General features: G+C 35.3%; 1 long non-coding RNA gene across 1 annotated transcript; it reads left to right on the top strand.

The window, feature by feature from the left end:
• Positions 1–802: 802 nt before the first annotated feature.
• LOC104006377 (uncharacterized) lies at positions 803–20685 on the top strand. The gene is made up of 3 exons (XR_680083.5): positions 803–1030; positions 3545–3590; positions 20371–20685. It is a non-coding gene; the product is annotated as an uncharacterized LOC104006377 (long non-coding RNA).
• The last annotated feature ends 5650 nt before the right edge of the window (positions 20686–26335 follow it).

Genomic DNA, 26335 nt, shown 5'->3' with positions numbered 1-26335 from the left:
AAGGTAAATGAAATGCTAAATTTGCCTACTAGTAGAGGGTGGCAAAACTGATGAAGACAATGTGCAATGACTTTCTATATGAGGCAGAAACATGCACAACGCATAAAGAAAAAGAAACTAAAAATATCTGATGTTGTTATAAAGGAAAGCAGAGCCAAAAGCAATTTGTCTGTGCTTCTTGCCCATCTGTGTGGCTCCTTCACTTAAACAGCCAATGCAGTCAAATCTGATTTGCTTTCCTGTTATAAAAGTTGTGGCTTAACTAGGAGCTATGCTGAAATGTCTAGATAAAGACATCTTTACATAAATACTGTATATATGTCTATGTTTTACACATATGCTTTCTACATGTGATTTTTGTACACACACCCTGTCTTCCCATCTTCAGGTAATGTGTTAGCCCATGAGAAATATCTAAAGGGAAGTCTTTCTTCTAGAGCTGGGAGAATTGTTCTTTCTTCTGAACTTGACTATATCACTAGCAAAGCTACAGAGACAGAGTTATTTCTCTGGTCTCATTTCAGAAAAGAAAGTTACCTTCAATGTACTCAAAACTGGAAGAAATAAACTGAGCACTTATAAAAATACCCCTGGGTAGCCAGGAGGTATATGTACTGTGGTCCTTGTCCATCGAATTGGGAGTCAAGAGACTAAGTGATTTGTCCAACATTATTAAGTTCTTCCCATGAGGAGCTAAACACGACATCCAGATAGCCTGTCCTTCAGACTGGTGTTCCAACCAGCTGACCACTCTAGCTATAAACATTTGCCCCGGCTGTATTTTCCCACTCCTGGATGATTGTCTGCCTGGCATTGAGACGACAGAAGCACGAAGCCAAAATATCCTTATGTGGGCATAGCTGCCTCTTCATGGCAGAGCCAATTTGGATCCCATCCATTGGCAGGGATGTCCCAGAAGCAGCCAATTTTAGTTCAGCCTCTTTAAAACTCTGGATTGTAAACAAACAGTAGGAGTTTCTTTCCACAGTGGAAGGGAGAATAATGAGAAGAAGGATGCAGAAGAGAGGGGGTAAGTGAGGCTAGCACCTAGTTTACCAGAGGAATTAGGAATGAAAAAATGAGCTGGAAACCTCCAGAGACTAACTGATAATGCCCTAGATCTTCTAGCTTTTAAAGACGATGAACTGCATGTAGCTCTTTCCTCCTTTTCTTCCATACTCCTTTAAATTTCCATCTCATTGCTTGGTTCTCTCCATTATTGTCTTGGCCTTTTTATTTTTTATTTTTATTTATTTACTTATTTATTTATTTTTAGACGGAGTCTCACTCTGTAGCCCAGGCTGGAGCTAGGCTGGAGTGCAGTGGCGGGATCTCAGCTCACTGCAAGCTCCGCCTCCCGGGTTCACGCTATTCTCCTGCCTCAGCCTCCCGAGTAGCTGGGACTACAGGCGCCCGCCACCAAGCCCGGCGACTTTTTTGTATTTTCAGTAGAGACGGGGTTTCACCATGTCAGCCAGGATGGTCTCGATCTCCTGACCTCGTGATCCGCCCGCCTCGGCCTCCCAAAGTGCTGGGATTACAGGCATGAGCCACCGGGCCCGGATGTCTTGGCCTTTTCTTGATATTTGAAACAGTAGGTCAAAATTGGACATGTCTAGTAGGCGGTTGCTGGTTTAGTAATAAAGGGTAGTAGCTGTAATTGCCCAGTTTGAATAGTGTTCATGTTTTTAAGGATTTCACAAACAAATCTTCATCGAATAAATGTTTTTAAAAAATGATTACTGATTTGATTCAATATAAATTAAGGAAGGTCCCATCATATCTCTTGCACAAATCATTGCCTTCCAGAATTAAGCACAGCATCGATATGTATGTCTTACATGACATATTGCTCTGCAATGTGATGGAATCAACAGAACAAGGTGTTTGGAGTCAGATGGCTAAACTAGGATTTAAAGTTCACATTATTTACTAGTTAACTGTGGATGCTAAGGCAATATTCTTGAAGTCTCCATGTCTTGATTTCCTCTTAGTGAAATGGGAATCATAATAATAACAATTTTACAGGGTTGGTGTAAAAATGAAATGACTGCCTGCACTCAATACAATACCTATTATGGTTATTGTTAGTTATATTATGATTAATGTATTAGTATACTATTGATAAAATGAATATGAAATTGCTAGTAGCCAGCTCACAATATTAGTATGACAAAAATTATTTCAATTTGGTTTAAATACAATACCTGTGGTCAATAACATCATCTTTTCTTAAAACTTAATGCATTGAGCACTGTCAATTACAATGAAAAAAAAAATGCAAGTAACCCAGTTGGACTATCCATTAACTGAGAAAATATAATATAAAAAAGCCACCATGAATTCAGGACCACTTATGAATGTAGCTGTATTTTATTGATAGAATTTATATGTGCTTAGAAAAAACATAGTATATTTTATGTTAGATATATTTATTCAGATTACCAAAGAAAATGCTTACTGTACATATGGATTGATGGGCCCTATCCAATAACTTTCATCACTCCTCAAGGGCCCTTGGCACACAGGCTGGGAATCACTGATGTTGGTTAAGGTCACAATAGACAGGGGAGCCTCATGCTTATAATTCTGCTTGCCAAGTGGAAATGCTAACCTGCTCTTTCCCAGGATTTTAGAAAAACATTTGAAATATTTCACAAGATAAATGAAAATGGGATAAACACAAGGCCTTAAGGAAAATATACTTCTGGTGCATTTATTAAGCACTTGGATCTGATGCATGACACCTGCTTAAAACTCAAAGAATTATCACAGGCTTTGCTGAGGAAGAAAGAACAAGAATTATGACTGCACACAGGCTCATACTTCAGCAAGTCAATGTTTTTAAATCAATGAAAAACAATCCAGTGATTGTGTTTGCTACAAAGGGAAAGCAATGTAAGATGACATACAGTATTTCAAGCTGTTCAAATTACTGATGGCACAGTGGCAAGATATATATCCATTAAAACCAAATAGTTGTTTCAAAGTATGTTGGCCAACAGAGACAAATAATGTTTCTCTGAAGTGAATATAAAATAATGTCTCTCTTCAGAATGTTGGACCCTATAATGGCTTTAGCCACAAATACCTCTTGCTTATTTGGGGAATACGCATTTTCCACCTTCATTCAGAAATTCTTTAGTTAGCTCAACAAAATTCATCTTCCACCTCAACAAAAAAGCATGCGCATTAAGTATCAAAGTATGTATATTTCTACAGTAGGCTCGCTGATGGTCTCATTCCTATTGGTAAATTTGTCATAGTGAATGAGTAAAGTATGAATAAATACAATGTGTTCAATGTAGAGGCTACTTTCACAAGAATATTGCATCATCAGTGGGCCAATGTTAAGAGCATGTTTGTGAGGAAGAGGAACATACAATTTCTCTTTTTTTCTTAATTCTTCTCTTATCAGCATTTTAATTAATAAACATAAAAAGGTAACATTGATACACAAAGTATTAAATCACCATCCATTTGTCTTTAAAGATTTGCATTCTCCTAATCAGTGAAAACAATTCTTTCTTCTTTATCTTTACAGAAAGTTGAAAGTAGCTGATATGGGACCACAGAATATTGGCCAATCAGTAAGTAGCATGTACCGACACTAGGTGTCCAAAACTTAAACAGATTTGTTCTATACAAGGATTTTGTTGATACAAGTGATGATTTAAAAAATTACCTCAGTGCTATTTCAAGCTTCATCCCTCTCAACTATAACCTATACAAATTCTTATAACATATAGCCTAAAAAAGAGATATGTTAAATTTTCACAACTGAAAAAAAAATTCCTCTTTTTACTCCCTCCTACCATACTCCTCAAGAACTTCATCATAATAGTAAAGTCCAAATTTAGACTTCTATTTTCATCAAAAACCTGGAAAAATCCAAAAGATACTTATAAATTAAGTTTGATAAAGATACCAAATACAGAATAGTGGTGTTCATTGAAGGTGAGAATATAGCATGACAGTTTTTAAATAAAATGTGAAATGTAAAAAATATATGATAAAGTGAATGATTGTTGCTTCTTAGTCTTTTATTATTATTATTATTGTTTTGTTTGTTTTTTGTTTTGCTTTAAATGGGGTCTCTCTCTGTCACCCAGGCTATAATACAGTGTCAAAATCAGTGCTCACTAAAGCTTTGACTTCCTTGACTCAGAGATCTTCCTGCCTTAGCCTCCTGAGTAGCTGGAATCACAGGCAAATGCCACCACACCTGGTTAATCAAAAAAAATTTTTTTAGAGATTGGTTCTTTATATGTTGCCTAGGCTGGTCTTGAACTCCTGGGCTCAAGTGATCCTCACGCCTCAGCCTCTCAAAGTGCTGGTACTACAGAAGTGAGCCACTGTGCGTTGCTGATTCTTATTCTTAATGAGGAAAACCACATAGGATACTAAAGATGTAAAAATGAAAAATGTTTGTATTGGATAATAGTATAAATATCTATAGGTCTTCGTAGACAAATGAACCATTGGGAAGCAACATATTATAGGCATACCTTGACCTTGAGAATATTGCACAGTTTATTCCGGACCACAGCAATAAAGCAAATATAGCAATAAAGCGAGTCACACATGTTATTTGGTTTTCCCATGCACAGAAAAGTTACATTTAAACTATAAAGTAGTTTTTTAATTTTAAGTGTGCAACAGAATTATGTTGTAAAAATACATATCTTAAAAATACTTTTTTGCTAAAAAATGCTAATAATCATCTGAGCCTTTAGCAAGCTGTAATTTTTTACTGCTTGGTGGAGGGTCTTCCCTAGGCATTTATGGCTGATAACTGATCAGAATGTCAGTTACCTAAGGCAGTGGTGGCTGTGGCAATTTCTTAAAGTAAGACTACAATAAAGTTTACACCATCTATGGACTCTTTCTTTCCCAAAAGATTTTGCGTAGTATGCAGTGCTGTTTGATAGCATTTTACTACTCACAGAACTTCTTTCAACATTGGAGTCAATCCTCTCAAACCCTGCCACTGCTTTATCAACTATGTTTATGTAGTGTTCTAAATCCATTGTTGTCATTTCAAAAGTATTCACAATATCTTCACCAGGAGTAGATTACATAACAAGAAACCATTTTCTTTGCTTATACATAAAAAGCAATTCATCATCTTTTCAAGTTTTATCATGAGATTGCAGCAATTCAGTCACATCTTCAGGTTCCACTAATTCTAATTCTCTATTTCCACCACATCTGCAGTTAATTCCTCTTCTGAAGTCGTGAACCCCTTGAAGTCATCCGTGAGAGTTGGAATCAACTTCTTCCCAAACTCCTGTTCATCTTGATATTTTGATTTCCTCTGCTAAACTGCAAATGTGCTTAATGACATCTATAATGGTGAATCATTTCCAGAATTTTTTTGACTCACTTTTCCCAGATTCATCATAGGAATCAATGTCTCTGGCAGCTATGGCCTTATGAAATGTATTTTTTAAATAATAATCTTGAAAGTTGAAATTACTCCTTGATCCATGGGCTGCAGAATGGATGCTGTGTTAGCAAGTATGAAAACAACACTCATTTAGTTGTACCTCTATCTTTATTTGAGCTTCTGGGTGAACAGGTGCATTGTCAATGAGCAGTAATATTTTGAAAGAATTTTTTTTCTGAGCAGTAGGTCTCAACAGTCAGCTTAAAATATTCAATAAACCATGCTATAGACAGGTGTGCTGTCAGTCAGCCTTCGTTTTTCCATTTATAGAGCATAGGCAGAGTAGATAGCATAATTCTTAAAGGCCCTAGAAATTTAAGAATGGTAAATGAACACTGACTTCAACTTAAAGTCACTGGCTACATTATCCCCTAACAAGAGAGTTAGCCTGTTCTTTGAAGCTTTGGAGCCAGGCACTGACTTCTTCTCTCTAGCTATAAAAGCCCTAGATGGCATGTTCTTGCAATATAAGATTGTTTCATCTACATGGAAAAATCTGTTGCATAGTGTAGTCACCCTTATCTATGATCTTAGCTAGATCTTCCAGATAATTTGCTGCTTCACCTTGCATTTTAACGTTATGGAAACAGCTTCTTTCCTTAAACCTTAACCAACCTCTGCTAGCTTCCAACTTTTCTTCTGCAGCTTTCTCACCTCTCTCCACCTTCGGAAAATTGAAGAGGGTGAGAGCCTTGCTCTGGATTAGGCTTTGGCTTGAGGGAATATTGTGGCTGATTTTATCTTCTATCCAGACCACTAAATCTTTCTCTGTATCAGCCATAAGACTGTTTCACTTTCTTATCATTTGTGTGTATGCTGGAGTAGCACTTTTAATTTTCTTCAAAATTTTTCCTTTTGCGTTCACAACTTGGCTAACTGTGTGGTGGGTGCAGGAGGCCTAGCTTTCAGCCTATCTCAGCTTTCAATATGTCTTCCTCATTGAGCTTAATCATTTGTAGCTTTTGATTTAAAGTAAGAAACATGGAACTGTTCCTTCCACTTGAACACTTAGAAGCTATTGTATGGCTTCTAACTGGCCTAACGTCAATATTTTTGTCCCAGGGAAGAGGGAGGCCCAAGGAAAGAGAGGAAGACTGCAGAATGGTCAGTGGAGCCGTCAGAACACAAACATTTATTGATTAAGTTCACTGTCTTCTATGACTGCAGTTCATGGCACCCCAAAACAATGACAATAGTACCATTAGAAATCACTGATGGTAGATTACCATAACAACATAACATATGACAGTAATGATCGTACAATAATAATGAAGAACTTTGAAATACTGTAAGAATTACTAAAATGTGACACAGAGACAAAAGCGAGTACATGCCATCAGAAACATGATACTACAGACTTGCTTAATGTGAGATTGCCACAAACCTTCAACTTGTAAAAATAACACTATCTGCAAAGCTTGATACAGCAAAGTACAATGAAATAAGGTTTGACTGCACTGTAATAAAATGAGGTATGAGTGTACTATGGTTAAAACAACACTGTGGTATATTTCCCTCTCCCTGGAGCACCGTTCTCCCTCATTGAGTAGGACTGACTCTGCCTTCTTATTTAGATTCCAACTCAGATGTCAACTTACCCGGGAAGAGCCTTTCCTGAATCCCAAATCTAAAGTAGCCAGGCAGTCACTCTTTTATCACCCCACCCTATACTAGTTCTCTGCATTTTTCACACCCAGTATTTTCTTATTCTTGTTGGTTCGCTATTGGGTTTCTACACCCAAAAGGATATTACTTTGCTACTTCGCTAAGACATTGTCTAATTCACTGCTAGATTCCCAGGTCCCAGATGCTAGATGTTCAATGAATACTTGTTGAACAAATCACAGCTGAAGGGAGCTACTGTAAAAATATGGAGCATTTTATCTGATCACCCACACAAAATTATTTCAGTGATATTGACAGTAGTCTTCTACCTTCCTTTATCTAATTTATATAGTAACCCTGCAATTAAAACATAAATGTAAGAAAAAATGCTCTTTGTTAAAATTTAGGCATCCTTTTCAAAAGCTTACATTTTACACTGTAGCAATCATTTACACTTTAATGTGGATAAGGTTAACAGTTATACATCTGAAGACTGTTTGATAAGCTATGGATGAGAAAAGCAGAAAAACTGAAGATATTAAGTGACTGAAAATAAGGAAAAGTAAAACTAGGGCTTTAAGACTTACCTGACAACTTCAAAGATTGTCCCAGCTTCTGTCCTGAGTGGGACTTTTGCATTAACAAGTGAGCCTGATGGAGGCTTAATGTTTCTTAGAAACAGTCTTCAAGTACTGACAGAAGATGGCCATCTGTTCTTCTGATTGCTGAGCCAGAACAAAGGGAAAAGAATAAAATGCAGTACAGAGGGTTTAGATTAGATCTGAGGAAGGATGTCTGCACAAAGTGAGTTATTATACAATAAAATAAGTTTCAGGAGAAAAATAGTTTTAAACTCTTTCAATATGGGACTCTTCAGAACTAATTCAGATTTGTATCCATAAAGGATGTTTAAGATAAAATTTTCTTTCTGAAGCCAGGAAAGCCAACTTTGTTGCTTTATTCCTGGAAGTGTTATCGATTTGATATAGTGAATGAAGATATTCAAAAGACCTTAAGCAATTAGAAATCCAGGGTGATATTTGCATATTCGATCCCACCTACATGACTACCTGTGACCAGGTACTTAAGTTACATTACATAACAGAAATCCACACATATATATTAATGATAGAATGACACATGTGATATATGCAAGCCTGTCACTATAGGCTATAGCAGAATGGAGACTCCAAAAAATCAACCTGAGTATATTAAGCTGCTTTGTTCAATTTACTTGTATCAGAAGTCCTCTATTGTATGGCATAGAGTTGCCTGACTGTGGGATTTTAAGTGGCCTGCAAGGAAAGTGCCAAGAGAGGACATAAAATAATAGAGAAGATTGCCAGTGGTTTACTTTTTACTTTTCCAATGTTCTCCTTACAGGATTCTTTCCTTCTTTAAGCCCCCTTTTTTTTTTTTTAAATATCTAAATCTCCTACCCCCTGAGGTGCCCATGATCCAAAATTTGTCTCCTTCTATATTAATTTCCTCATTTACTCTACTCCCAATCCAAACCAGTGCTCCAATGAATGATTTCAGGTTTCTAAAGACCCCAAGAGCAAAGGTCTACTCATTTTGGTTTCGGAGCTCTGGAAGTTTTGTTTTGTTTTAGTGTTATATTTTCTTTTCTAAAAGAATTTTGGAAAGTTGATATTTGCATATTCCATCCCACCTACATGACTACCTGTGACTAGGTACTTAAGTTACATTTGAATGCATTTTAAGTGACTGAAGGTCAAATGATGCCCAGCATGCATTCTGAATGACATTGAGTTATCAAAAAGCTTGCAATTGTAGAAACATACTGACCAGAGAAAAACTTCCCTGACAGACAGAAAAGGCCAGTCTTTGAAGTGCTCATTGACTACAGACTATCTTAAGATAGTTCATTATCAGTGCACATAAGGACAAATATATTCTGGAGAATTTCTTATTTAGTTTTTGATCAATTGTATTACTATATTTTATATTGCATACATATTCTTAAATTGGCCCATGAAAATAATAGAACAGTAGTTTTAAAAAACTGTTAAAAAGGAGAAATAGTTATAATGCTGATGAATTAAATTATAGCCCCTTATGCTCTCAAAAGCTTAAAAATTAAGTTGATAGCAAGTGACACCGTAAACAAAGAGGTACATTTGTCACTTTTAAATATAATAGGAGAAATATAGTTTCAATAAAAATTCTGCCTGATTTTAAATGTTTCTCACTTGAATTTTATGTTTCTATAGTTTTGTTTGAAATTAAACATTAGGCTTAATTTTATAGCTATATAAAATGTAAACATTGTGTTATGTTTGTACAATATTTAAGAAACTTTATATTAAATATAATCTGAGTCAACTATGAAGATCAAAGAGGTGTTTGTTTTGTTTTCCTTTAAAAGGTGGTGGTATATTATCTCAGACTGAGAAATGTTAGAACAGCCTAGTTCTATGTGTGTTAAAAGGAAAGGGACTTGAGTACTTGATTAAAATAACCTATACTAACTCTCCAAGTTACTATCATTTTAAAAGAATCCCTGGTAATCCAAACAAATCTCCACTTGGACTTTTTGCCTTCATAGGCATCCTATGTGAAACCTAACTCATGGCTGTCACCAATTAGAATTGACTTCCCCGTGCTTCATCCCACATGTACTGAAAGAATGGTGTTGATAGGTCATATTCATGAGTTTGATGATCCTGAGAGAGAGCTACACTGAAAAAAGTGTACATGAGAACCACCAGGATACTTGGGGAAGACACGCAAATTTAATTTGTTTGGGTTAATTCTGAGACTGTATTTTTCCCAAACACCTAAGGTAGTACTGATTCAAGGAGGCCAGAGTCCACTCTTAGAGAAACATGCCTTACCATGCCTTCATAGGAACAAGACAATGGGTACTTTAGATTTCATGTGACTGTGTATAAGTGACCATATAAGTGGAATGGACCAAGAATTACAACTGGAAGAATACTCGAAGCTACTTTGCTACTGAATATGAGTCAGTGGTCATCATTGTTTAGAGAGTTTTTTAAACTACAGAATAAGTGTAGACATATCTGTCTATTTTGCAACAAAGTTTTAAGCATCTTCATTTTTGGTACTAGAAGTTTCATTATCTAAGGAATCAGGACATTTGATTCTTGAGGCTTATTAATGGAGATCATATCCCAGCTACTCTACTTATTAGTTGGGTGACTATAGACTAGTCACTTAACTTCTTGGTGCCTCAGTTTATTCACCTATAAAATAAGAATGAAAATATGAGGATAATGAAGAAGTTAAATGAAATAATGAGTGAAACTAGAAACATGCCTAGCCACATAATAAGAATCCAGTAGATATTAGTTGCTGTTATTATCATATAATATCATGTTTATTATTGCCATTTTCATGACTATTATATAAATAACAGAAATCCACACATATATATTAATGACTTCTCTTTCTAAGATATTGTGTTAGAAAAGATAATAAAACCCAAAATGTGCTCTGAAATACCTTACAAGCTAATGGAAGAATTTAGATATGTATCTAAGTAAAAAGAATAAAATGTAGAGAAAGTGGAAATTAAATGTAAGAGAAATGAAATGCAGAAACATTTCAGAGAAATGACACATTACTTGTGACCTAAGTAAATGAAAGAGAACCAAGGATGGCTTATGGGGGATGAAATATTTGGGCTGAAACTTGTATGACTGAAATATAGAGATAAAGAAGAGCTTTCTAGGTTAATTGGAGTAATGTAACAATGCGATGAAGGTAGGAAACCATTTGGACAATATGGAAAATTGTGGAGAATTCTCCATATTTGAACAATATGGAGAATATCTGAACAATATGGAGAATAATGCATTGGTTACTCTATGTGATATAGTGTTAAGGGTCCAGGGGAAAACAACTTAAAGATGAGCAGAAAAGACAGACTTGGAGTGGGTGGGGAACATGATAGCAATTGCTAAATACCCTGCCAAGTTTAGCTTGATTCTAAAGACTACTACAAGCTAACAAAGCATTGTAGAAATGGGAGTATTAGGGCAAGACTGGCTTTAAGGTAATTTATAAGGCTCCAAGGAAGTAGTTTTCAAAATGTGGTCCCGGAACCTGCAGCATCAGCATCACCTGGGAACTCATTAGAAATGGACATTCTCAGGCCTCTTCCCAGAATAAGTGGATTAGAATCTCTGGAAGTCCACTGTTCTATGCTTTATCAAGTAATCCAGGTAAAAGTACTCTATGCAAGCTCAAATCTGAGAACCACTTCTGTAAATTACAGAAGAGACTGAAAAAGAAAGAGACCAGAAGCTCTGGGATCCACTATGAATCAAGGAAACCAGTTGATGGGCTATCAATGATACTGAAATCCTATGTGAGAGGAAGTGAGGGCATAAGCCAAATCAATAGAGAGAGGAAAGGAGGTTGAGCCAGTAATATTGTAAAAATAATGTCATTTATACAATATATAATGTTACTATTCTTGGCATCTGTTAGTCTACAGCATCATTAATTTTTAAAAATGACTTATCAAAAGATAATCCTTAGTTAAAACTATACATATTATGTTATTAGTCAGAAAATATTAAAGTGGGCTAATGGTGCCAACTTCCCACTTCTACTTTAAATTTTTGAATTTCATTACAAAAGAAAAGAGGGAATATTCTGCTGTGCTACCATTAAAATTAGCATAGTGAGTACATTTTGTATGAATTTGACAATCTCTGTTACCAGTGAATCTAGAACTACCAATCTTCTCTTGCTAAAACCCAACTCTATTTGGTTTCACACTGTGATTTTTTAATGGTCTTATTTGTGCATTATTTCAATTTTCATTATATATTGTGCCATTTCGTATTCTCCATGATTATGTTTTCACTGAACAGATGCACTACAGTTTTGCTGCACCAAATTCTATGATCCATAATTAGATGTCAATATGTTTTCTTTATGAACTAAATACATTTTTAGTTACTTGGACATTAATTAAAATCACATGCTGGATTGTTACATCCTTTCAACACATTTTTGAGGAAATATTTTTGGTTTACTTGAATGCTTTAAAACATTCAGTTTTATACTATGTAATTCTTTTTTCCTAAGAACAGATACTGTAGCTAATATATAAATATTAATTACAGAATTATACCACAGAAACCATTAATGTAATATACCCATTCACACACAAAAGAAATGACACTTGATGAATTAGGAAAAAGAGTACCATTATTTGTATTTATTTTTATAGTAATTCTAGGAAAAAATAAATAAAACAAAATTTCACAATAATGGCAAACAATGACCAATACTGAACTACAATGGGAAAAGAAGCAAATTTTAAAATTCACCTACAGACCAAAAAAGACAGGATGAAAAGACAATGCAGAGCTCACACTCTTTAGTCATGTTATATTGTACCATTATGGATATTTTGAACTCTTCATAAGTTTGAATGAATGATGTACTCATCTCATGGAAAAACTGAGAACAGGTTTTCCCAAGGATGAAGAGAACATTTCTAACCTCTAACAAAATGTTGAAAAATCTGACCCCACAGAGTTGCTCCGCATATTCCAGGCATTCCCATCCATTTTTATATCATAAATGCAGTCTGAAACTGGTGAGAGGTTAGAACAGATAGGGAGGTAAATACATATGGAAATTATTATAGCATGTCTCTATCATTCTATACCTGTTACTCTAAAGTTTCTGCATTTAAAGTTACATCCAGCTCACGTGAAAATTCAACAGGTATAAAACTTCCTTCAATAGAAGATATAGGGTTTCCTAACACTCATCCAGTTCTGGCTCCAATATATTGGGATATAAAGCTTTGGCTTTATGGAAATTTGATTATCTGAAATAACTCCTCCATTTGAAGTTTCTACTGACTTGCTCCAGGGAATATAATATATAGCAAAGTGATATTTATTTGGTTATCTGTGAAATATCCTAAACTACTTATATCTATACAAAGTGGTAAAGAGAACAGTAGTGGGTTCCAATACCTTAGCATTTTAAATAGTGAGGTGGTATTTTGGAGAATTTGCTGCAAGAATTGGGTCTATAAAACACACAGTCACATTTTATTAGTGATATTTATGTGCATACTTAATAATAAAGTTCAGAACCTGAGAAAATTAATTCTGCCTTGAAGGCTCCAGGAGGGAGCAGCAAGAAGTCCTTTCCTGTTGAGCAGAGATTATTGCTTGACATTTCTCTTACTTGCTGAGCAGTTTCCATGTTGACACAGCAGAACCCATCCATGTTAGGAAGGCAGAATCTCATACTCCATCCCAGACCTACTGAATCAGCTTCTGTAGTTTGACAAGATCTTCCAGGTGATTCGTATTGCACACTGAAATTTGAAGACTATTTCTTTCAGACTTTCAGTAAGTCACAATGGAGTGTTCATAAATCATATATTCTATCATATCCAATGCTACTTGGATATTTGTAATGAGAGATGACTGGATGCAAGAGAATATGGGAACATATGTTTTAAAAAATTATTGTTCATCTGAAATTCAAATTTAACTGGATGTCCTGATTTTATCCAGCAATCCTATCTGGGATACACATGCTAACATTATTCCTGTCACTTTAAACATTGCACAGTGAAACTCCCTGGGGCCCTCACCAAAACTAACCTTTCCACTGGGAGCAGCTCTCATTGGTCTCTGTCCCACACAACTCTCCATAGTCAGGAATCACTAACTCCTGGCATGCCTGTGCTGAGAACATCCTTGCTATAAGGAATTACTAAAAAACCATGGTAACTTTTTTTCTTTTCTAAGTTTTATATTGATATTTGCCAGTCAAAAAGCAAATACTAAGACTTTCCTTTCTGGAAATATGGAACACCCACTTTCCCACTGAAAAACTTCTGAAAATGCCAGATATCTTCTTAAATTGATTAATTCAAAAGAAAATAAGGAATATTAAAAGTAAAATCTAAATTAAAGTGGGAAATAGAGTATTAAGCTAATTATTGAGGCTAGGTTTAATCCTGAAAGATTTACTTACACAAAGTAAACCTCCGATGTTTCTAACATGATCTTCCAGAACTCAAAGAACAAGACACAGAGGCCTTGTAAAGGCCTAAGGCCTGCTGGGGTAAGGAGCCTAAGAGAAAATCCTTAAAAAGCTGTGACCCCAGAGGTCCAATATTTATAAGTAAAAGTGAAGGTAAACACATTACCCTGAGTTTTCATAAGTAAAAGCTAGTTTTCACATGGGTTTGTAGCCTAAATTCACATGACTTGTTATTCTGAAAATCTTACACCAAAAACTGAATTTACATTTGTTCCAAAGTAGGTAATACACACAGATGCTATACAGAGGCAAACTGAAACTCTCTTGAGCACGTACCTTCATCTTGGACTGGAGTATTTCCCACAAATAATATTTAGAAAAAGATAAGATCAAATTGCATAACCTACTCCTACTCTGCCAAAGAAGACACCAAATGAGAAAACAAGCATAGAATAGCAGAAATGGATTTATCAGAATAAAATATTAAATAAATACATCTAATATATTTTTAAAATAAAAGTGGTATTAAAATATGAATATAAAAATTACTATGTTATTAAAGGAAATGGCCAAGCAGATTTGAAAAAGAACCAGAGACAACTTATGAAAATAAAACATATAATTGAAATGTAAAATGCAATGGATAATAATAGATGAGGAATATATAAACATGGAATTAGTAAACTAATGAGGAGTCTAAGAGAAAACCCCTAAAAATCTGTGGCCTCCCAATTGTCCAATCTTTATAGTAAAGGCAAAGTTAAGTTAATAACATTTATAAACAAAATCCAGCTTCACATGGGTCTGCAGCTTAATTCACCCTATTGGCATGCTGTGAAAAACTCAAGCTAAGATTTGAGTTTACAGAAACATACACAGAAGAAGAAAAAAACTAAGGTAGAGGAAATATTTGAAAAAAATAAATCTGAGCATTGTCTTATACAAATGAAAGACATCAATCTACATATTCAAAAAGCCTCAGAATTCTCAAGGTAAATAAAGGAAAAGAAATTCTCACTAGACTTACAATAATAAAACTGCAGAACCAAAGACAAAGAAAAAAATCTTACAAGTATTGAAAAGCAAATTATTTGTCAATGAGTGAAGGGTAGGCTGATAGTTGACTCAATCAAAGCCAGAATTAAAGTTTACATTAAATGTGAGGACAAAAATAACTATGAACAATCAATTCTACCTATAAAGTTACTATTTCTTGAGAACAAGATGGCATAGGGTCTTTTCCAAACAAAGCATGATAGATTTTCTTAGCACACAAGAAATAGAAAAACGTTTTTACTGGATAAATGTAATTAGAAAAAAAACCTATACCTAACATGATTCTCAACAATGAAATACTGAAAACTTGCCCTGTAGCATCAGAAACAAGACAATGGTACTGACTATCATTACTTCTATTCATGATTGTACTAGTTGTGATGGCCAGGACAATAAAACAAGAAAAATAAATCAAAGTATATGCATTGGAAATTAGAAAATAAAAATTTCCTTAATGATCAACATATTAGAAAGCCAAGGAAAATCAATAGACATATTATTAGAATTGATTAGAAGACAGTGTAGCAAGCTTGCAAGATACAAAGTAGCAAACAAAAAGCAATTACATTTTTATGCATGAATCACAAATTTAGAATGAACAAAATTTTTAGTGTCATTTAATGTTTTATAGAAATATATGGAGTCTAAGGAACAAATCTAACAAAAATCTGTGAAAAATGTATGAAGAAAATTATAAAATTTACTTAAAAATTAAAGAATTAAACTAGAGAGATATTAAATAAATTGGATATTAATAAGTGGAAGGATTCTGCATCATAAAGATATTGAATCTCTCTTTTTGTCAATAAAATACAGTTTCTAACTAGATTTTCTTTATGTAGAACTTGACGAGTTGATTAAAAATGAACGACTAAAGGACTAGGAATTGCTGACTCTTCTAAATAATAAATTGGAGTGTATCAGTAGATTTCAAGAATTTTTATTTTTAAATTATTGAAATTAAGACAGTGTGGCATTACCACAGAGACCAAAAAATAGTCCAAAGAAAATAGTCTAGAAAAAGCCCACCAATATAAAGAAACCTGATTTATGACAAAGGTGACATTTCAGATCAGTGGTAGAAAGATGAAATGTATTGTAAACACTGCTGGGACAATTGGTTATCCATATGGAAAAAATAAATAAATCTGTATTTTTAACTCATGCCTTTCACAGAAAATAATCCATGGCATTAGGAACCTAAGTATGATAAAACTTTTATTAGATTATATATATATATATTTGTTTTTAAGTGAAAGCAAGTTTATTAAGAAAATAAAGGAATAAAAGAATGGGTACTCCATAGGCAGAGCAGCCCCGAGGGCTGCTGGTTGCTCATATTTATGGTTATTTCTAGATTATATGCTAAACAAGGGATGGATTATTCATGCCTCCCCTTTTTAGACCATATAAGGTAACTTCCTGATGTTCTCATGGCATTTGTAAACTGTCATGGCGCTGGTGGGAGTGTAGCAGTGTGGACCAACAGAGGTCACTCTCATCTCCATCTTGGTTTTGATGGGTTTTAGCTGGCTTCTTCACTGCAACCTGTTTTATCAGCAAGGTCTGTATGACCTGCATCTTGGGCTGGCCTCCTGTCTCATTCTGTGACTTAGAATGCCTTAACCTCCTGGGAATGCAGCCTAATAGGTCTCAGCCTCATTTTACTTGTCCCCTATTCAAGACAAAGTTGCTCTGGTTCAAATGTCTCTGACATTTTCCCCCTCCATTTTATAAGGAAACTCTTAATGCTAAGGGTTGTAGAGGGATGAAGATCCATCTTCTGTAATTTGTTCAGGCTAATTAGGGGGGATAACATTCCTGCCTAACTAATGGGTCTCTTGCATTCAAGATAGAGAAGAGCTCAGTCAGAAAACATCGGTATGGCATGGGCCATTTATAACTCTTAAGTTCCAACAAAAGGATATCTAGAAGATAAATAAGTGTTCAATTTAAGAAAACATTTGGTAAGCTTACCCTGTATTTCTACACAAAGAGTACAAGAGCAAAATATTCCACAACAGTAAAGTAAAATAAGTAAAACTATCCCAAGTAAACTAAATGAGAAGAAGTCTTTCTATGAAGTGGGCAACTGTTGGAACCAAGCTGATACGGGATGCTAGCTGATTCCAATATGTGTCCAGAATTAGAATACTGATCTCGATTTTTACATGACCCATCTCTCTTGCTTCTTTTGAGCTGCAGTCAGAGATTACTGATTGGTTCACAGGAATGAGCAAGATCAGTCTAAATTGCAGGAAAAAAAAACCAAAAGCAACTGATGAGACTGGAACCTAAAACAGGTGTACCATAGTCCTTGAAACATAACTTTTTCTCTCCAGTTTCCCATTTTCACTAAAGACAAATCATGGTAAGACTGACTTGCTTTAATATACTTGGACTGATTATTTGTGTAAAGTGTAGCAATAATATTTTTTACAGAGGCTTTTTAAATTGACTTTGAACTTTGCTCCATAAAAGGAATTTCAGATAAGACTTTTTTTTAAAGCTGAACCCAGCCGTGGGTTTGGACCTTAAAATACCCATGAGTTGAGTAAATTCCTCTCCTCTTGAGGTCCCAAGATAACTTGGGGCTCCTAGGCCTGTCAGAAAGTGACATTCTTTACTTGCCACAGGTCAGGAACCTGGCACAGGGACTGTGTAGACAAGATATAAGACCAGTTTGCCCAAAGGACTTTTATTGGCTCTATAAGTCAAGTTTGATTCCTTAAAGGAAAGCACACCATTCCAGTTAAAGTCTTGGTAAAATAGCCAGTTTCTCCAATTGTGTCCTCTTACAAAAGAGAACATTCTTATTGCACTTATGCAAATAATCATATTGTCATTAGTTAAGAATACTTACAATTAGTTTCCAAATTCTGGATAAATCAGGTAGAGAGAAACAAATTCTGTTCACAGGAGTATACTTTACTCAATTGTTAAAAGCTGTAAATAGCTCAAAAGAAAGTATCCTTGACTCTGAAAAACAAAACAAAGGATCAACAATGTTTTAAGCAAAGTCAAAAAAGATTACTTTAGTCTCATATTAGTTCAGTTCCTTCAGTCAACTCTGTTCTGCTTGATATTCATGAACATTCAAGCTTTCCATGAATCCTGAAAGTGTTTTTCCTGTATGCTAATGTCACAATTTTCAAAGTTTTCAGAAACATACATTCAAGAACACATGTCAAAGTCCTATCACTGATTATAAACCACCTTTCAAAGAAGCTAGATAATATAGGAAGATATTTTTATAAACAGTCATAAATGAACTTTTTGTTAATAATACAAAAAGTGTAAGCCATACAAGGTAAGATTAAAAATTGGATCACATTCAATTTCTCTTCTTAGCTGAATGGTGTCTATTGTTTTAACAGGTGTTTTCAACATATATAACAAAGTACTAGAATCCAGAATTTCTAAAAAACTTCTACAAATAAATAAGAAAACAGGAGAAAAAATAGGCCAAATAACTAAACAGATGCTTCAGAAGGAGGAAATTCAAATAGTTAATAAAAATTAGTAACAAACAGCATTAGTTTTCAGAGAAATGTAAATTAAAACTACAAGGTAACATTACATACCTACTAAATGTGCAAAAAATGTAAAAGTCTAACAATGGCAAGTGTTGGCAAGCATGCAATGCAAACAGAATATTGATACATGTACACAATGCTTGTAGTATGTAAGTTGTTAAACTACTTTGGGAAGTAGTTTGAAGTTGTCTGTTATATTTGAACAGTTACAATTCTTATGATCCACAAATTCAATTTCTAGGTTTAAATCCTAAAGAAATATGTACACACACACATCAGGAGATGTAATTAAGAACATTCAAAACTGCATTGTTTATAATAGCAAGTAGCAATTAAAAATATAATATACAAGTAAATCAGGGTGTGATTATGCAATGAAATGCTAGAGAGCAATGGAAAGTCAATTAATTACCTGCATCAATATATCTAAACCCCTGAAACCTAATACTGAGTGAACAACACTAAGTCCTGAATACATATGGTATTAATCCACTTATGGAAAGTTAAAGACAACATGCAAAAGCAAGCAATATATGGTTTAATGTTAAAAACATGCAGTTAAAAAATAAACAGAGGGCCTGAGCATGGTTACCAATGCCTGTAATCCCAGAAATTTTGGAGGCCAAGGCAGGAGGATTGCTTGAGACCAGGAATTTGAGACCAGCCTGGACAACATAGTTAGACCCCTTCTCTACAAAAAGGTGAAAATTACCTGGGCATAATGGTGTGCACCTGTAGTCCCAGTTACTCAGGAGGCTGACATGGGAGGATCACTCGAGCCTGGGAGTTTGAAGTTACAAAGAGCCATGATTGCACCACAGCACTTAAGTCTGGGAAACAGAGTGAGATCCAGTCGCTTAAAAAAATACACACACACACACACACACACACGCACACACACACACAGAAATAATAAACACACACGCGGAAATAATAAACAAGTTCAAAGTGGTGGTTTTCTCTTCATTCCATGGCATGGAATGAATTCAGAAAAAGGAGCACAGATTTGTGATATGGAATGATAATGTTCCATCTTGTAATTGTGTGATATGTACATAAACATCCATTGAATAATGATCATGTGTACATTATCTATATTTTATAAATATTTCCTAGAATCTCATTTTATAAAAAGACAAAAGCATTAATATAAAGTGACTAATTTTATTAATATTCACACATTTCATATTATTGACTTTGAGAGTAATGTTGTACAAAATTAGCATAGAATTAGAAACAACTTAATAATCCATCAATCTGTATCAGGTCAAACATGGAAAAGCATTTAAATAAAATCTCTGATGTCAGTCTCTACTTGGGGCTGTCACTGAATTCCCCTCCTTTACCTGTGCTTAGGAAACAATGAACTAGGACCCAAAGACTGTATGAAAATGTCCACAAAATGATGAAATGTTTATTAGCATATATGTTAATCCAACCAATATTTATTAAGCACCTTTATATGGAAGGCAATGTCTAGATATGTGGACTATACAAAAATACAGAGGATATTCAGGTCTTCTCCACCTTTCACTTAGAATTTCTAAATAACCTCCTACTTTCCCTTCCTTTCTTCAATAAGTGCATTCCCAAACCATCTTCCATGTGGCTATCAGACACATGTTTCTACTACAGAGAGGCTAGCCAAAGTACCCAACTTATGATAAAAGTTTTAAATTAATTTCTCTGATTACTCTTTACTTGCAGGCCACTTATATTTCCCTATCACATTCAGAGCCCATCAAGTTAAATGCCAACCAGGGCGAGGCTGGTCATTTGATGAATGAAGCTTGCCAAGGAGAAGAAAGAAGATGAACAGCAGAAGCCCTACGTAAAAAGGGCAGCAACCCTATTCCAGCCAAGTGTTGCCTCAATAGATGGGGAAAAGCCACTAGTGTGGCTTTTTTTTTGAGAAGCATGAACTCTGAATCTTTTCTTAAAATCACCTATGCCAAATGATGCCAATGAATTCATTTTCAAAAACACAAAAAGACCTGTTGATTTACAAAATAAAATACAAACCTCTTGACATATCATGCAAGGCTCTTCAAATTCTATTCCCGAATTGCCTTCCTTAAGCCTCTTTCCACACTCTATGTTCTGCATTCACCCTTCTTGAATATGCCATGCTCTTTGACAGTTCCAAGATGGGTGCACATTTAGACTGTAGGCCAATCTCTGCTCCAGGTCTACTCACCCCCAAGGACTGTACTGAAAACCACCTCCACTCTGAAGTCTTCTTTAACACCTACAGGACAACGTCAGCCAGGGTTTACTATATCTGTCTCCTTTTCTTTGTTCATATACATACAGGCTGTCCCTGACTTTCATATTTTCAGCTTCTGAACAGCCAACACTTTCATGCATTATACATCGACACTCCAAAGTGCCTTTTGTATGCCAAATCCAGACTTTCATACATCAGCAGATCAACGAACATTTTGCACTAATGTGTGGTGGCACTGCCTGACAGCCAAGAGTTCTGTTTGGGCAGTCATGCCATCTTTGTCTGTAAGAGCAGGCTTTATATAATTATTTGAATATTTTTTGCTCTTTGCCCTTATTATTTTGCCAAAATGAGTGGAAAATGAACATTGAAAACGCTGGTAATAGTGATAAAAATCATAGGTCTCATAAGCTTAATACACTTGAAACAAAGATGAAATCATTAGGCATTCCCATCAGGGCACATCTTTAACCCCAATCAGGCTCTTATTAGATTTAAACCCAGTCAACTGTGGTTCAATTATGAAAGGAAAAAAAAAAAAATAAGACTAAAGGCTCTGTATAAAATGCTGGAAATAAATTTGTTGAAGATTGTGTGTAAATGGCAAGGTATAATCAGAGATTATATCATATATTTTAGCTCTCAAGAGAGAAAAAAACTGTATAACATGTAAGTCTACTTTTTCCTTAATTTAACATGACTCTTTTATATGGTTAAGAAATGCATTATATATGAATCAACGGTTATTTGGTGAGCTCTTTCATTGGGAATCATAGTGCTTTTTTACTATATCCTTTATCTTTGAATACCTTTGATTCACTTTCGCCCTCATTGTTTACCAGCTTTCACACCATCTTAGTATCCTTAGGGATACTAAGGAATCTAGCCTGCTCATCATCCACTTAATAGCCACCAATTCCAAGGTGGAGGCTGCAGTATATCTTCTGCCACCAACAGAGTTGGGATGATCAAGTTAATGGAAATATTTCACTTGCCTTGTGAAGCAAACAGACAGAACTTCAGGTTTTGAGGAGTGAGAGACAGCATTCTAACAATTTCTGAAAATCTAACTCTATGTCAAATAATATGTAATGTCACTTTATTTATCCTCATAAATACCTGTGCTTGTGAAACAACCATTGAACAGATGAGGAAAATGAACTCAGAGAGTTTAAGTAACTGACCCAAGGTCACACACACACGAGTAGCCAAACTGTTATTTAAAACCAAGTGTGTCTGAATCCAAAGTGTATACACTTTCAAAAAACACGATGCCTTCAGTGTATTCAGTGTTACAAATACTGGTCAAGACTATTGTCAAATGATCAATAGATATATTTTCTGCTTCTCTGTCATTTACGCTTATCCGTCTGTCTATAGTGATTTAACCTCCTTTTTCTGGGAAGTTCTAATGCAGTCATTACTCAAAGGGTTCACTTTAAAAAGAGCTACAAAGAAACATCTTGTTCTTCACCCAACAAGTGGTGAATTTTTCAAAGATGTTACATGTTTTATACAGTTCACTTAGAGCCAGTTTTCTGAAATGAATTCCTTTTGTTCTTCTTAAAAGTGAACTTTTTCCGTGTGCATCATCTCACAGTTCTTCCACTCAAAAGAGATTTTGAAATTTCAATAAAGCAATATACATGAAAGTAATGAATAGTGTATAAAATACAAGGAAAATTAAACGTAAATTTTCTGCTCATAATGATATACTGTGTGATGCCATGCGATCACAGCAATTTCAAACAGTTTTTACTCTATAAATGTGTGCTCAATACAGAAATGAATAACTAGGCACTATTCTTGTGAATGTCTTACTCCCTTGCCTCAATTTATCATGATCCTTTTCTTCCTTAAGATATTGCAATTAGTTCCTAGAAATCTAACAAATCTGTGGGTCTTAAAGGTATCCAACATCTACCTGCCCAAGCTGATTAGCTTGTTTTCCTTGATCTCTATATAGCATTTAATATGTGCATGGTTCTACTTTATTCCTGTTGTGTACTCTGGCTGCTCTGAAATGAACAACTTTCAAAGGATGTGAAGACTCTGCTCTCTGGCTGCAATCACTTATCTGTCCATCTATATCTACTTCTGCCAGCTGGATCCTTATTGCAGCCACTGCTGGTGCCCCTCCCAGATATTCAGGGATCCTTTTTACCTGCTGCTATAGGTGCTGCTGCTAACAGCTCATGAGTTCATATTTCAACCTTTTCAGACAGATAAGCCCACAGGGTCTTTTAATCACCTCACTGGAGGTGCCTGAGAGAAATACCCTTCACCTTAGGTGACCCTGACCCAATGAGTGACAAATGCAGATTACAAAAGCACCCCTCCTGAAGGCAGGACAGACTCTGTGATAGAATTTATGCTCCAGTGCTTCCCTGTAGGATCAGACTGAGGTTTGACACCTGAAACCAAGTCTTTATTTTGCTTCGTTCTTTTCCCTATCCTCCTTCCTCCCTCAGGTATAGATTTATCCTAATCATATACCATCTGTTTTGATCCATTTTGTGCTGCTGTAACAGAATACCATAGACTGCGTAATTTATAAAGAACAGAAATTTATTTGCTCATGGTTCTGGAGGCTAGGAAATCCAAGATTAAGATGCCAACGGGTTTGGTGTCTGATGAGGGCCCAGTCTCTGCTTCCAAGATGACACCTTGAAGGCTGCATCCTTGTGAGGGCAGGAACACTGTTCCTCACATGGCAGAAAAGTAGAAGAGAGTCAAGAGAGAAGCAAAAGAAGGCCAAATTTGCCCTTTTATCATGGCAATAATTCTATTCATGAGGGCAAAGCCTTCATGGCTTGATCATCTCTTAATAGCCCCATCTTTTAATACTGTTACAATACCAATTAAATTTCAACCTGACTCTTGGAGGGGACAAATGTTTAAACCATAGCACTCTCTTTTCTACTTTTAGGCATTGTCTTAATTGAGGCTCTACTTCAAGGAAACCTGATCCCAGAAAATGCCTAAAACCAAAACAGAGAGTATGTAGCACTTTTTAATTTTTTCCTGGAATCAGTGGTCATAACCCAGTTTACTGTTTGTGTGATTCTAAAATTCTGGATTGTGGATTGTTCCTTCCAAAATCTGCTACTTGTTTGCTGCATTCAATTGGAACTTAAAATAGATGTTAAATCCATCCTGGTAATTTCAGAATCATTCATTTCCTGTCCATCTCGTCACTTATTGGCCAAGTTTCCAGTCTTAACACTGCTCTACTGGAGTAAAAGGAAACCTAGTGGTATTGCCAGAGTGGGAATTCAGGGCCTTACAGCTTATGAACCTATAGGTGGTGTGGATTTATAAGCAATTAAAGAGACCATCTCTGATGGAAAGAAGGCTCAGGACCAAAGAAACAACATGAATAAGTCAATCCCAAAAAAGTAAAAATAAATTCCAAAGCAAAGAGCTTATGATGGAATCAAGAGACGGATCATGAAAGTTTGGGTGGTGAATTCAAGGCTAAGCTTCGTACAGATTCAGGAAACACTGACATATAGCACATACATACACCGATGGCCTAGGCGTATGTGGTGACCTTTAACAACTAAGCTATTCTGCACATGACTAGATGCTGAAATCCTATCTACTTTATCACACATCAATTTACTTATTCTCTTCTGGCTTCCAGAATAGTTTTAAAAACTATTCACTGCTTGACCATTCCTTTATCATTAACCTGACAACCTGTGACCAGTGCCCCTCCTCACCTTAGCTCCTATAGTTAAGACTCTTTCACCACTTCTATTCAATGTAGTACTGGAAGTCCTAGCCAGAGCAATCAGACAAGAGAAAGAAATAAAGGGCAACCAAACTGGTAAAGAGGAAGTCAAACTGTCGTTGTTTGCTGATGATATGGTCGAATACCTAGAAAACCCTTAAAACTCATCCAAAAAGCTCCTAGAACTGGTAAATGAATCAGCAAAGTTTCAGGATACAAAATTAGCATCATAAATCAGTAGTTCTGCTATACACTAACAGTGACCAAGCTGAGAATCAAAACCAGAACTCAACCCCTTTCACAAACCTGCAAAAATAATTAACTACTTATGGATATACCTAATCAGGGACATGAAAGACCTCTACAAGGAAAACTATAAAATACTGCTTAAAGAAATCATAGATGACACAAACAAATGGAAACACAGCCCATGCTCATGGATGGGTAGAATCAACATTGTGAAAATGACCATACTGCCAAAAGCAATCTACAAATTCAATGCAATTCCTATCAAAATACCATTATGATTCTTCACAGAACCAGAAAAACGAATCCTAAAATTAATATGGAACCAAAAAAGAGCCTGCATAGCCAAAGCAAGACTAAGCAAAAAGAACAAATTTGGAGGCATCACAATACCCGACTTCAAACTCTACTATAAGGCCATAGTCACCAAAACAGCATGGTGCTGGTATAAAAATAGGCACATGGACCAATGGAACAGAATAGAGAACACAGAAAGAAAGCCAAATACTTACAGCCAACTGATTTTTGACAAAGAAAACAAAAACAAAGTGCAGAAAGAACACCTTATTCAACAAATGGTGCCAGAATAATTGGCAAGCCACACATAGGAGAATGAAACTGGATCCTCATCTCTCACCTTATACAAAAATCAACTCAAGATGATCAAAGACTTGAATCTAAGAGTTGAAACCATAAAGATTATAGAAGATAACATTGGAAAAACCCCTCTACATATAGGCTTGGGCAAAAAGTTCGTGACAAAGAATCCAAAAGCAAATGTAACAAAAACAAAGGTAAACAGATGGGACTTAATTAAACTAAAAAGTATCTGCACAGCAAAAGAAATAGTCAGCAGAGTAAACAGACTACCCACAGAGTGGGAGAAAATCTTCACAATCTATATATCTGACAAAGGACTAATATCCAGAATCTACAAATAACTCAAACAATCAGCAAGAAATAAAATTTTAAAAAAATCTTATCAAAAAGTAGGCAAGGACTTGAATAGACAATTCTCAAAAGAAGATACACAAATGGCCAAGAAGCATATGGAAAAATGTTCAACATCACTAATTATCAGGGAAATGCAAATCACAACCACAATATGATACCATCTCACTCCTATAAGAATGGCCATAATAAAAAAATTAAAAAATAATAGATGTTGGTGGGGATGCAGTAAAAAGGGAACACTTTTACACTGTTGGTGGGAATGTAAACTAGTACAACCACTATAGAAAACACTGTGAAGATTCCCTAAAGAACTAAAAATAGATCTACCATTTAATCCAGCAATCCCACTAGTAGTTATCTACCCAGAGGAAAAGAAGCCATTACACAAAAAAGATATCTGCCCACGCATGTTTATAGATGCACAATTTGCAACTGCAAAAATATGGAACCAGCCCAAATACCCATCAATCAATGAGTGGATAAAGAAAATGTGATATATATATATAGAT

This window comes from Pan troglodytes, chromosome 4 (genome assembly GCF_028858775.2).
Source record: "Pan troglodytes isolate AG18354 chromosome 4, NHGRI_mPanTro3-v2.0_pri, whole genome shotgun sequence".
Taxonomy (NCBI): domain Eukaryota; kingdom Metazoa; phylum Chordata; class Mammalia; order Primates; family Hominidae; genus Pan; species Pan troglodytes.
The sequence above is the reverse complement of the archived record's forward strand: the minus strand, read 5'-3'. Positions and strand labels throughout refer to the sequence as shown.